Here is an 11,217-nt window from a genome sequence, read left to right as displayed (position 1 = left end):
TTTACCATTTTGAGCCAACGCTTCAAAGAATCAAGTCATTTCATATACTTTCAATATTCGTATCACAATTCGAGCCAATGCTCCTAGGAACCAATTGATCATATAATCGTTCACATGTTATTCACAACATATAGAATTCCTCCAATAAACACAGACATCACAACCAAATCATGAATATCACATTATGAGGACTCACGGTCATACTAGACACCAATGTATAGATACTCGTCACCATGCCTATACATCGTACTCGATCATTTAGCAATTAGCAAACAAGACTCAACTCCTATTCCCTCAAGCTACGGTTAAACCAAACACTTACCTCAAAGCCTTGAAATCCACTTAATCCTCAACTATCGCTTTACCCCGCAGTTCCACCTCCAATTTGCTCGAATCTAATCACAAATTGCTCAATTACTTTAATAAACACTATATGAATCAATTTGAATGCATAAAAATGAATTTCCCAAAGTTTTTCCCAAAAATTCCAAAATCGCCCCCGGGTCCACGTGGTCAAAACCCGAGGTTCGAACCAAAAACCGGTTACCCACTCCCCCGCGAATTCAAATATGTAATTTATTTTGAAATCGGACCTCAAACCGAGGTCCAAATCCCCAATTTTTAGAAAACCTAGGTTCTACCCAAAAACCCCAATTTCACCCACGAAAATCCTGATTTTAAGTGGAAAACATGTTAAATGATGTTAAAGATTGAAAGAATTGAGTAAAAATCGACTTACAAATGATTTGGGATGAAGATTGTTCTTGAAAAATCGCCTATGGTGTTTGGGTTTTGAAAGAATGGTGAAAAGTGATGAAAATTCGACTAAGTATAAAATTTGCTGGGCCTCGGATATGGGAAATGCGAAGTTGGGTTCGCAATTGCGAACCCTGCAGGCTTGGGAAATGTGACATTTCTGTTCGCATTTGCGAACTTAGGTCTACCAAGAGACCTTCGCATTTGCGAAACTGGTCTCGCATTTGCGAACCAGTGACCATCGCATTTGCGAGGTATGGCTTCGCATTTGCGAACCTTGGCCTGCCTGGGCTAGTTTCGCATTTGCAAACCAGCCTTCGCATTTGTGATAGCTGGACCTTCGCATTTGCGAATCCAGGCTTCGCAAATGCGAATCCTGCAGATAACTGATACCAGGTCTTTTCAAAAGTGAAAAATGCAATCCGACGCCTATCCAAAACTCACCCGAGCCCTCGGGGCTCCAAACTAATTATGCACACAACCTCAAAAATATCTTACGGACTTATCCGTGCGATCAAATCGCCAAAATAACATCATATACATCGAATCAAGCCTCAAAACTCATGTTTTTCTTTGAAATTTTCATAAGGCATCAAATTTTCATAAGTCCGAAACACGTCAAACGACGTCCGTTTTCAACCAAATTTTACAGAAAGCGCTTAAACCATATATAAGCCTTGTACCGGGCGTCGGAACCAAAATACGAGCCCGATACCACAGTCTTTTAATCAAATTTTATTTCCAATTTTCTCAGTAATTTCAGAAAAACAATTTCAAAGAAAAATTTATTTCTCGGGCTCTAGACCTCGGAATTCGACTCCGGGCATATGCCCGAGTCCCATATTTTTCTACGGACCCTCCGGGACCGTCAAATCACGGGTCCGGGTCCGTTTACCAAAAATGTTGACAGAAGTCAAATATACTCATATTAATATCAAAATTTAGCATTTTTCACACATAATTCATATTTAAGCTTTCCGGCTACGCGCTCGGACTGCGCACGCAAATCGAGGCAACCCTAAATGAGGTTTTCGAGGCCTCGGAAGCACGGGATGAGTAAGAAAACAGGTGATGACCCTTTGGGTCGTCACATATACTTTACTATTATTATTATTATTATTATTATTATTATTTATATGTAAAAAATCGTCTCGTATTTGCCCTTGATCTTAGTGAAGTTATATGTGTATCGGATGGATTTCACAATTAAAATAGTTCAAAAAAAAGGATTCAAATTTATCCATCTATTTTTGACTATGTTTAAAATTATCCTTCAATTAAGGTACATGTTGGATCAAACATGAATAACTCCAAAGTCATGGTAAAATTAAGATATTTCCAATGGATATCTTTGACCATTTTTCCGAAGGTTTATAATACCTTTATGTAATTTAGTAATAGCCTACTGAACCCACTTGCAAACTAGTCTTAAGATATGGTGAGAGATCAAAAAAGGTACACATGAAACAAAGGAATTAGGTAAAAGATCAAAACTAGTAAAGAGGGTTTTATGTAATTTTCGAATTGTTATCCCCTACCTTACCTCAATAGGTCGAGGTTTCCCCCTTACTGTTCATATGACGACTCAAATTTCTAACCTATCAGTTTGATAGAAAAAATTCTTTGTTCCATACCATGTATATACAAATAATTAAATTGGTTGAATTGTTGTTGAGTGTTCTGTTCAAAATGGATGTTTATCACATGTTGGATTATATAATTGGTCAATTTCTTGGATATGGTGTGATGATCCGATAGGTCATTTAGAATAGCCTTTATTTTTGTATTCTGAGACCTCGATTAGCTCCATTTAGCATTTCTCGATTTACGTACACATTCTTTATCTTTTTCTGGAAAATTTGTGTGTGAAAAATTGAAGAAAATATGAAATTTTTGCCTTAAAAATAATTTGAGTTTACTATGGTTAATGTTTTGTGTAAACGGATCCGGATTGGTATTTTGACGATTCCGATGAGTCCGTTTTTGGACTTGGGTGTATGCCCGAATTTGAATTTGGAACTTCCTAGCTTGTTTTAACATGATTTGTTGAAAACTAGTAATTTGAAGGTTTAAAGAATTCTGAAGGTTCCGGAGCTTGGTTCCGCAGCTTGGTATAGGTTCATTTTACTATTTAAGACTTGTCTGCAAAATTTGATGCAATACAGAGTTGATTTGATGCGATTCAAACGTTCAGTTGTGAATTTAAAATTTCTTATATTTCTTTAAAAAATTGATGCATTTTGACGTGCGATTTGTAGTTCTAGGTATTATTTTGGTACTTTGATCGCGCGAGCGAGTTCGTATGATGTTATTACACTTGTGTGCGTGTTTGGTTTGGAGCCTGAGGGGCTCGGGAGAGCTTCGGATTGGCTACGGATCAATTTTAGACTTAAAAGGTTGCTAGTTTTTCACTATTGCGATTTCTGGTGTTTTGTTCTGCGCGATCGCGAAGCTACTCCCGCGATCGCGAAGGGTAACTTGGGCTGGGGTGGTTTTTCTTCTATGCGAACGCAGAGAAGTAGTCGCGAACGTGAAGCATCGGAGGAATTACCCATCGCGAACACGACCCTTCACTCGTGAACGCGATGGGTTAGGTGAGGATCTGGGGGAGGCAAGGGTTGTACTACGCGAAAGCAAACCCAGGCTCGCAAATGCGAAGGCCAGGGGGGACAAGCCATCGCGAACACGTGCAACTGCTCGCGAACGTGTAGGCCACAAGGGCCGCTATTCTTCTCGATCGCGTCAGGCCCTTCGCGAATGCAAAGAAAACCTGACGCCCAGTGATTAAAAGGTCCCAAAGTAGGGATTTATCCCATTTTTTACTATTTTTCAAGTTTGAGCTCGGCCTAGAGGCGATTTTGAAAAGGTTTTTCATTCCAACTTCATAATTTAGTAGATTTTAACTTGTTTCCTTCCATTTTCATAAACACCTATTGATTTTAACCTTTAATATATGTTTTTTCATGGTAGAAATTAGGGATTTAAGTAGAAATTGAGGATTTTGAGAAATTGAGATTTAGACCTCAAATTGAGGTTGGATTTCGAATCTAATCACATAACCGGGCTCGAGTTGAATGGGTAATCGGGTTTTGGTCCGAATCTCGGTTTTGACCATGCGGGCCCGGGGTTAACTTTTGTTGACTTTTTCCAAAATCACTAAAGATTGAATCTTTTTCACTCGTGGGTAGTTTCTAAAGATTATTTCGAATTATTTGAACTATATTTGGTTAGATTTGGTTGGTCTGGAGGCAATTCTAGAGGAAAAGTCGCGGTTGAGCATTGATTTGGTTGCGGAGTGAGGTAAGTATCGTGGTTAACCTTGACTTGAGGGAATTAAACTTGTTAGTATATTTGCTACGTATTTTATGTGTGAGAACAACGTATACGTGAGTTGACGAGTTCTTACATGTTTTTGGGTGAGAGCATGCGGGTGGAACTTGTTTCTTTGTACTTTATTGCTTGTTAATTATGATATCTATGCTTAGGTTAGATTATTACTTCTTTGGTTATTCGTTTAGTAATTATTGCTTATTTCATAGTTGTTAAATATTTTTGGAAGTTGAAGTTTGGTATCATGGCACCATACTTGACGTTAAATTTATTCTCCGCATTATTTATTACTCGGATTTATATTACCATTATTATATGGTGAGGAAGAGAGTAAAAGCATAGGGTGATGCCGTGACATTGCATTTACATTATCATTATTACATGGTGAGGAAGAGAGTAAAAGGACGAAGAGTGATGCCGTGCTATTTCATTTACATTATCATTATTATACGGTGAGGATGAGAGTAAAAGCACGAAGGGTGATGCCGTGCCATTTCATTCATATTATTATTACATGGTGAGGATGAGAGTAAAAGCACAAAGGGTGACGCCGTGCCATTTCATTCATAATATTATTACATGGTGAGGATGAGAGTAAAAACACGAAGGGTGATGCCGTGCCATTTTCATATCATTGGTTTGACTGATTTTACCCATTTTGATTATCTACTTGGTTATTTCGTGATTTCTTACCTCTTGTAGTTGATATATTTTCCCCTTTTCGCACGTCCCCTCCCAGTTTGTAAGTTATCATTCTCTATTATTATTGCTGCTTTTTATACTCTTGTACCAGTTTGTTTTATGTAGGTGTCTTGTCATAGCCTCGTCACTACCTCATTGAGGTTAGGCTCGACATTTCTGGAGTATATTGGGTCTTGTACTCATACTACACTTCTGCATTTCTTGAGCAAATATTGGTATTGGTCCCAGCGGTGCGTGAGGTGTGCCAGCTCGGATCATTGCATATAAAGACTTGAGGTAGATCTGTTGGCGTCCGCAGACCTTGAAGTCCTCTTCATTTTCCCACTTTTACTGTTCTTTCTTTCAAAACAATTGTATTTATTTCAAACTTTGTTTGTAAACTTCTAGTTTCTCCTGTACTCGTGACTCCGGATTTCTGGGAGTAGATATTATCACGTGATTTATATCGGTACTATGTTAGATTGGGTTTCTGTTTCTCTTTATAGATCACCATTGTGTTTTTAACTGTTAAATTATTTAATTATTTCACATCGGCTTGCCTAGCAAGTAGATGTTAGGCGCCATCACGACCTAGGGGTTTGGATTCTGGGTCGTGACAAGTTGGTATCACAGCACTAGGTTGCTTAGGTCTCACGAGCCATGAGCAAGCTCAGTAGAGTCTGAAGGATCGTTACGAAGACATCTGTACTTATCTTCTACAGGCTATAGAGTTTTAGGAAAACTTCACTTCTTTCTTTCCATATTATGCGATTTTATTCTATCATTAATGTTTGAATCATTCAATTCTTGTTCTCTCGCAGATGGTGAGAACACGTACAACATTTACAGTTGGACAGGAGCCGAAGCCCCCTGTTGTAGCTACTACTAGATATAGAGGCCGAGGTCGACCTAGAGGCCGAGGCGGGGGCGGGGCTCAACCTAGAGCCCGAGCAACAACACCCATAGTGGAGCCTCATATTGATAATGTGGAGAAGATCCCAACTCAGACCGCACCAGTTGGACCAACTTAGGTCCCGGAGGAATTTATAGCCACTCCAGTGCTTCAGGACAGTCTAGTCCGCTTTGTGGGTATTATGGAAAGAGGGGCCCAAACTGGTGCATTTCCGGTGGCACCAGCCGTCTCTAAGGCTGGGGGAGGAGCACAGACTCCCGATACTCACACTCCGAAGCAGATGGCTCCCCTATATCAGACTCCAGCAGTCCAATGAGTTGGTGTAGTTCATCCGGTTATTGTTGCACATATTGGGGAGAGGCCGGCGATGTCTATCGAGGGATTGATGAGATAGGACAAGTTCACAAAGCTCTTCTCTATTCACTTTAGTGGTTCACCTTCTAAGGACCCACATGATTACTTGGACCATCGCCACGAGGTGTTGCGCAACATGGGTATTGTTGAGACCGATGTGGTCGAATTTGCAGTATTCCAGATGACCAGTTCTACCAAGAGATCGTGGAGAGATTATGTGTTAACCAGACTAGCTGGTTCACCTTCACTTACCTGGGATCAGTTTTCACAACTATTTCTAGAGAAGTTTATTCCTTTCACTCTGAGAGAGGAGTATCGCAGGCAGTTTGAGCACCTTCAGCAGGGTAGCATGACTGTTACCCAGTATGAGACCCGATTTGTGGACCTAACTCGCTATGCAGTTATCTTACTCCCTACCGAGAGGGAGAGAGTGAGGAGATTCATTGCTGGACCCACTCTCAGTATCAGGTTACAGATGGCCAAGGAGACCGAAGATGATATTTCTTTCCAGAGGGCGCTAGAGATTACTAGACGAATCGAGATGGTTTGTGGTCAAGAGAGGGGGTCGGTGTCTAATAAGAGGCCTCGTCATTTAGGTGGTTTCAGTGGTGCCTCGTCTAGAGATAGGGGTACTTTTGGTAGAGGTCATCCTCTTAGGCCATTTCAATCAGCGCTTTAGGCATCCCACAGTGCTTCGGGTAGTCGTGGTCCTTATGTATCTCATCCTGAGCAGCTAGCCTACAGTGCACCATCAGCTCCTATTAATGCACCTCTGATCCAGAGTTATCAAAGTAGTTATCCAGGTTGACAAAGCTAGTTTCAGGTCAGCAATCACATCAGCCGAACGCTTATTATAATTGTGGAGATCCAAGGCACCTTTTTAGATTTTGTCACAGGTCATAGGGCGGCATGCCACAACATGTTCTTGTGCCATGATTTCGGCACCGGTTGCTTCAATGCCCGCTCAGCCAGCTAGAGGCGAAGGTTAGGCTGCCATAGGTAGAGGTCAATCCATTAGTGGTGGGGTCAGACCGTTAGAGGTGGAGGCCAGCGAGCTAGAGGCCGTTCGAGAAGCAGAGGTCAGAGTGGTGGGGCCTAGCCCCATTTTTATGCATTCCCAGCTAGACCTGAGATCGAGTAATCTGACGCCGTTATCACAAGTATTATTCTAGTTTGTCATATGATGCTTTAGTTCTATTTGATTTGGGCTCTACTTATTCCTACGTGTCTTCTTATTTTGCTTCATATCTGGTTGTGCCTCGTGATTCTTTGAGTGCTCCTGTATATGTGTCCATGCCTGTGGGAGATTCTATTATTGTAGATCGTGTTTATCGCTTGTATGTGATTATTATTGGGAGTCCTGAGACTAGTGTAGATACTTCTTGATATGGTAGACTTTGATATTATTTGGGCATGGATTTCCTGTCATCGAATCATGCTGTATTGGACCGTCATGCCAAGATGGTGAATTTAGCCATGCCTGGGTTGCCTCGATTAGAGTTGAGAGGGACTCCCGGCCTTTCTACCTGTAGGGTTATTTCTTATGTGAAGGCTCGACGTATGGTCGAGAAGGGGTGTCTAGCTTATTTGGCTTATATTCGCGATTCTAGTGTGGAGGTTCCTTCCATGGATTCGGTACCAGTTGTGCGCAAGTTTTCAGAGGTGTTTCCTGCAGATCTCCCGAAGATGCCTCCCGACATAGATATTAAGTTCTATATTGACTTGACTCCGGGCACTCAGCCCATTTCTATTCCACCATACTGTATGGCCCTACCTGAGTTGAAAGGAACTGAAGGAGTAGTTGCAAGATTTGCTTGATAAGGAATTCATTAGACCTAATGTCTCGCCTTGGGGTGCGCCTGTGTTGTTCGTGAAGAAGAAGGATGGTTCGATAAGGATGTGTATAGACTATCAGCAGTTGAACAAAGTCACTATCAAGAACAAGTATCCGTTGCCGAGGATTGATGACTTATTTGATCAGTTGCCAACGTGTTTTCGAAGATTGATTTGAGATTTGGCTACCATCAATTGAAGATTAGGGCATCGGATGTCCCTAAGACAGCTTTTCGGACTCGGTATGGGTATTATGAGTTCCTAGTGATGTCATTTGGGTTGAAAAATTCCCCAGAAGCATTTATAGATTTGATGCACTGGGTATTTAAGCCCTATTTGGATTCTTTTGTGATCGTATTCATTGATGATATCTTGATCTACTCTCGCAGTCGAGAGGAGCATGAGCAGCATCTTTGAGTTGTACTTCAGACTCAGAGAGATAGTTAATTATATGCCAAGTTTTCAAAGCTTGAGTCTTGGTTGGACTCAGTTTCCTTTTTGGGGCATGTTGTATCGGCCGAGGGTAGTAAAGTGGATCTTAAGAAGATTGAAGCGGTTCAGAACTGGCCTATAGCTACTTCAGCTACAGAGATTCAGAGTTTCCTAAATTTGGCGGGTTATTATCGCTGGTTCGTGGAGGGATATTCATCCATATTAGCCCCATTGACTAGATTGACCCAGAAGGGTGCCCCATTCAGGTGTTACGATGAGTATGAGTTGAGCTTTCAAAAGCTCAAGACTGCTTTGACTACAACGCAGTGTTGGTGTTGCCTACAGGTTCAAGATCTTACACGGTGTATTGTGATGCATCGCGTATTGGGTTCGGTTTAGTATTAATACAGGATGGCAGGGTGATTGCATATGTGTCGCGTCAGTTGAAGGTTTATGAGAAGAATTACCCTGTTCCTGACTTAGAGTTGGCAGCCATTGTTCTTGCACTGAAGTTTGGATGCATTTCCTTTACGATGTGTCGTGTGAGGTATTCACAGATCATCGAAGTCTATAGTATTTGTTCAAGAAAAAGATCTCAATTTGATGCAGCGGAGGTGGTTGGAGCTATTGAAAGACTATGATATCAGCATTTTGAATCATCTTGGGAAGGCCAGTGTGGTGGATGATGCCTTGAGTAGAAAGGCTGTGAGTATCGGTAGCCTTGCATATATTCCAGTTGGTGAGAGACCGCTAGCATCAGATGTTTAGACTTTGGCCAATCAATTCATGAGGTTAGATGTTTCGGAGCCTAGTCGGGTTCTAGCTAGCATGGTCTCTCGGTCTTCTATGTATGACTGCATCAGAGAACGTCAGTATGACGACCCCCACTTGCTTGTCCTCAAGGACCCGGTACGACACGATAGTGCCAAGAAGGTTACTATTGGAGATGATGGGGTGTTGCGGATGCAGGGTCGGATTTGTATACCCAATGTGGATGGGCTTCATGAGTTGATTCTTAAGGATTGTCGAGTTCGTGATGTTGATTCATGGTTGCAGAGAGGGTTTTGCGCTGGGTCTCACCCATTAATGGTGTGATGAGGTTTGGAAAGAAGGGTAAGTTGAGCCCTAGGTATATCAGAACCTTTCAGATTCTTGAGAGAGTTGGTGAGGTGGCCTACAAGCTTGCTTTGCCACCTAGCTTATCAGCAGTTCACCCAGTGTTCCATGTATCCATGCTCTGAAACTATCATGGTGATCCGTCCCATTTATTGTATTTCAGCTCAATCCAATTGGACAAGTATTTGAGTTGGATTGCGGTCTCGCAAAGCTGGTATCTTCAAACTTTCCGCCTGTAGATTATAGTAGACTATTACTCTATTCAAATTATAATATCAAGCTTGATATAAAGAATTATATGCTATTGTAAGTTAACTTATTTTGAGAATTTTAACTCTAGGACACTCGATGGCATCAATTCTAAGAAAGGAGAAAAAACAACAAAAAACGAATTTGACATTATCTACTGGAGGAGTAAGATTCTTTGTAATTGACTGGTGATAGGGGAAGTTGCATTGCACTTATGAACTCATCATGAGGTGCACAAGGAGCGCCTGTCAAACAAAGATTGTTCTTGTATTCCAACATACTTTCCCTTTTCTACTTTTCAGATACTCCAACTTATAAACGGAACTCTACTTCCCCTCCCCTCCCCCCCCCCAAAAAAAACCTAATTCATTAAATCCCACTTTCCCTCCTGTGAGAAAAGAAGGTCATACTCTCTCCGTTTTAAATTATGTGTGAAGTCTGATTGGATTTAAAAGTTAAAAAGTAAATTTTTTATTTTTGTAATATATCTTATATATTATGAGATTTATGTGGCTATAAAAGATATTATCATTAAGGATACAAATTAGAAATTTAAAATTAAATGAGTAAATGTGTCATTCTTTTTTAACATGTACCACTACCACATGAAATGGAGTGAATGGAGTATACAAGAAATTTTGGTACTAGATTGAGAATCATGAGGTTTCAAGTTCAAATTTTTTTGGAGACAAAAATACTAGGTAATTTCTTTTTATTTGTCCAAGCTTTAATGAACAGAGTTACCCGATATCTATTTTGATAGAAGGTTGCAACTTTACAGGTACTCCTTAAATTTAGCCGAAGTACATCCAAGCTGACTCGAACCTTATAAAAACATTGATGTCCGTAATAGTTTGCGGCACAATCCAGTAATTATCATTTAACGTACGTAAAGAGTTGTAGTAAGGCATGCTGCCGCTAGTCATTGTCATATAGTGCATGAAAATACACAAAGCAAAGCAAAGCAGAGAAAAGAAAGAAAGAAAGAAAGATTACACTTTGTGTACATACAAGCATATAAAAAGCTTCGAGAAATTAAAGTAGCAGAATCACTCCAACCTATAAAGAAAAAACCAAGCACCCTTGGCTCATGTGGTAAAACAACCAAAGCGAAACAACAACTCAAATACTTGAGCTTTCTCTTTGCGTAAGTACCCATGCCTAAAATTTTTCACTTTCATGTCTTCTCTTGTGAGGTAAAAACTCCATCGTAAAACACAAGTTCTGCTTGTTTTTCTTCTTACATGAACAACAGAAAATAGTGAGAGATAATTAATTAAAGGGAGAAAAAGAGATTATATATATGGAAAGTAGAAGTAGAATTAAGTTGTATAAGGGCTTCTGGGGTTCACTTGTAGTGGTAGCTGTTATTTGGTTAATGTTAGCTGGAGTCGTAGAAAGTGGAAGAACAAATATGAAGAACAACAAAGTGATGCAAAATAAGGTTCATTCTCATATGGATCTCAACTTCAAGAGTATTAAAAGAAGAGTTCCTAATGGTCCTGACCCTATCCATAACAGGTATTGCATCTTTTAATTTCTTCCTCCCATAT

General features: G+C 40.4%; 1 long non-coding RNA gene across 1 annotated transcript in view; it reads left to right on the top strand.

Annotated features, from left to right (window-relative positions):
- The first annotated feature begins 10,506 nt into the window (after positions 1–10,506).
- The window catches only part of LOC109215643, a 2,535-nt gene continuing 1,824 nt past the window's right edge, over positions 10,507–11,217 (top strand). Inside the window, exon 1 of the long non-coding RNA XR_002066385.1 lies at positions 10,507–11,185. This is a non-coding gene — a long non-coding RNA (uncharacterized LOC109215643). The remainder of the gene's footprint in view (positions 11,186–11,217) is intronic.

Source organism: Nicotiana attenuata, unplaced genomic scaffold, assembly GCF_001879085.1.
Source record: "Nicotiana attenuata strain UT unplaced genomic scaffold, NIATTr2, whole genome shotgun sequence".
Classification (NCBI taxonomy): Eukaryota; Viridiplantae; Streptophyta; class Magnoliopsida; order Solanales; family Solanaceae; genus Nicotiana; species Nicotiana attenuata.
The sequence above is the reverse complement of the archived record's forward strand: the minus strand, read 5'-3'. Positions and strand labels throughout refer to the sequence as shown.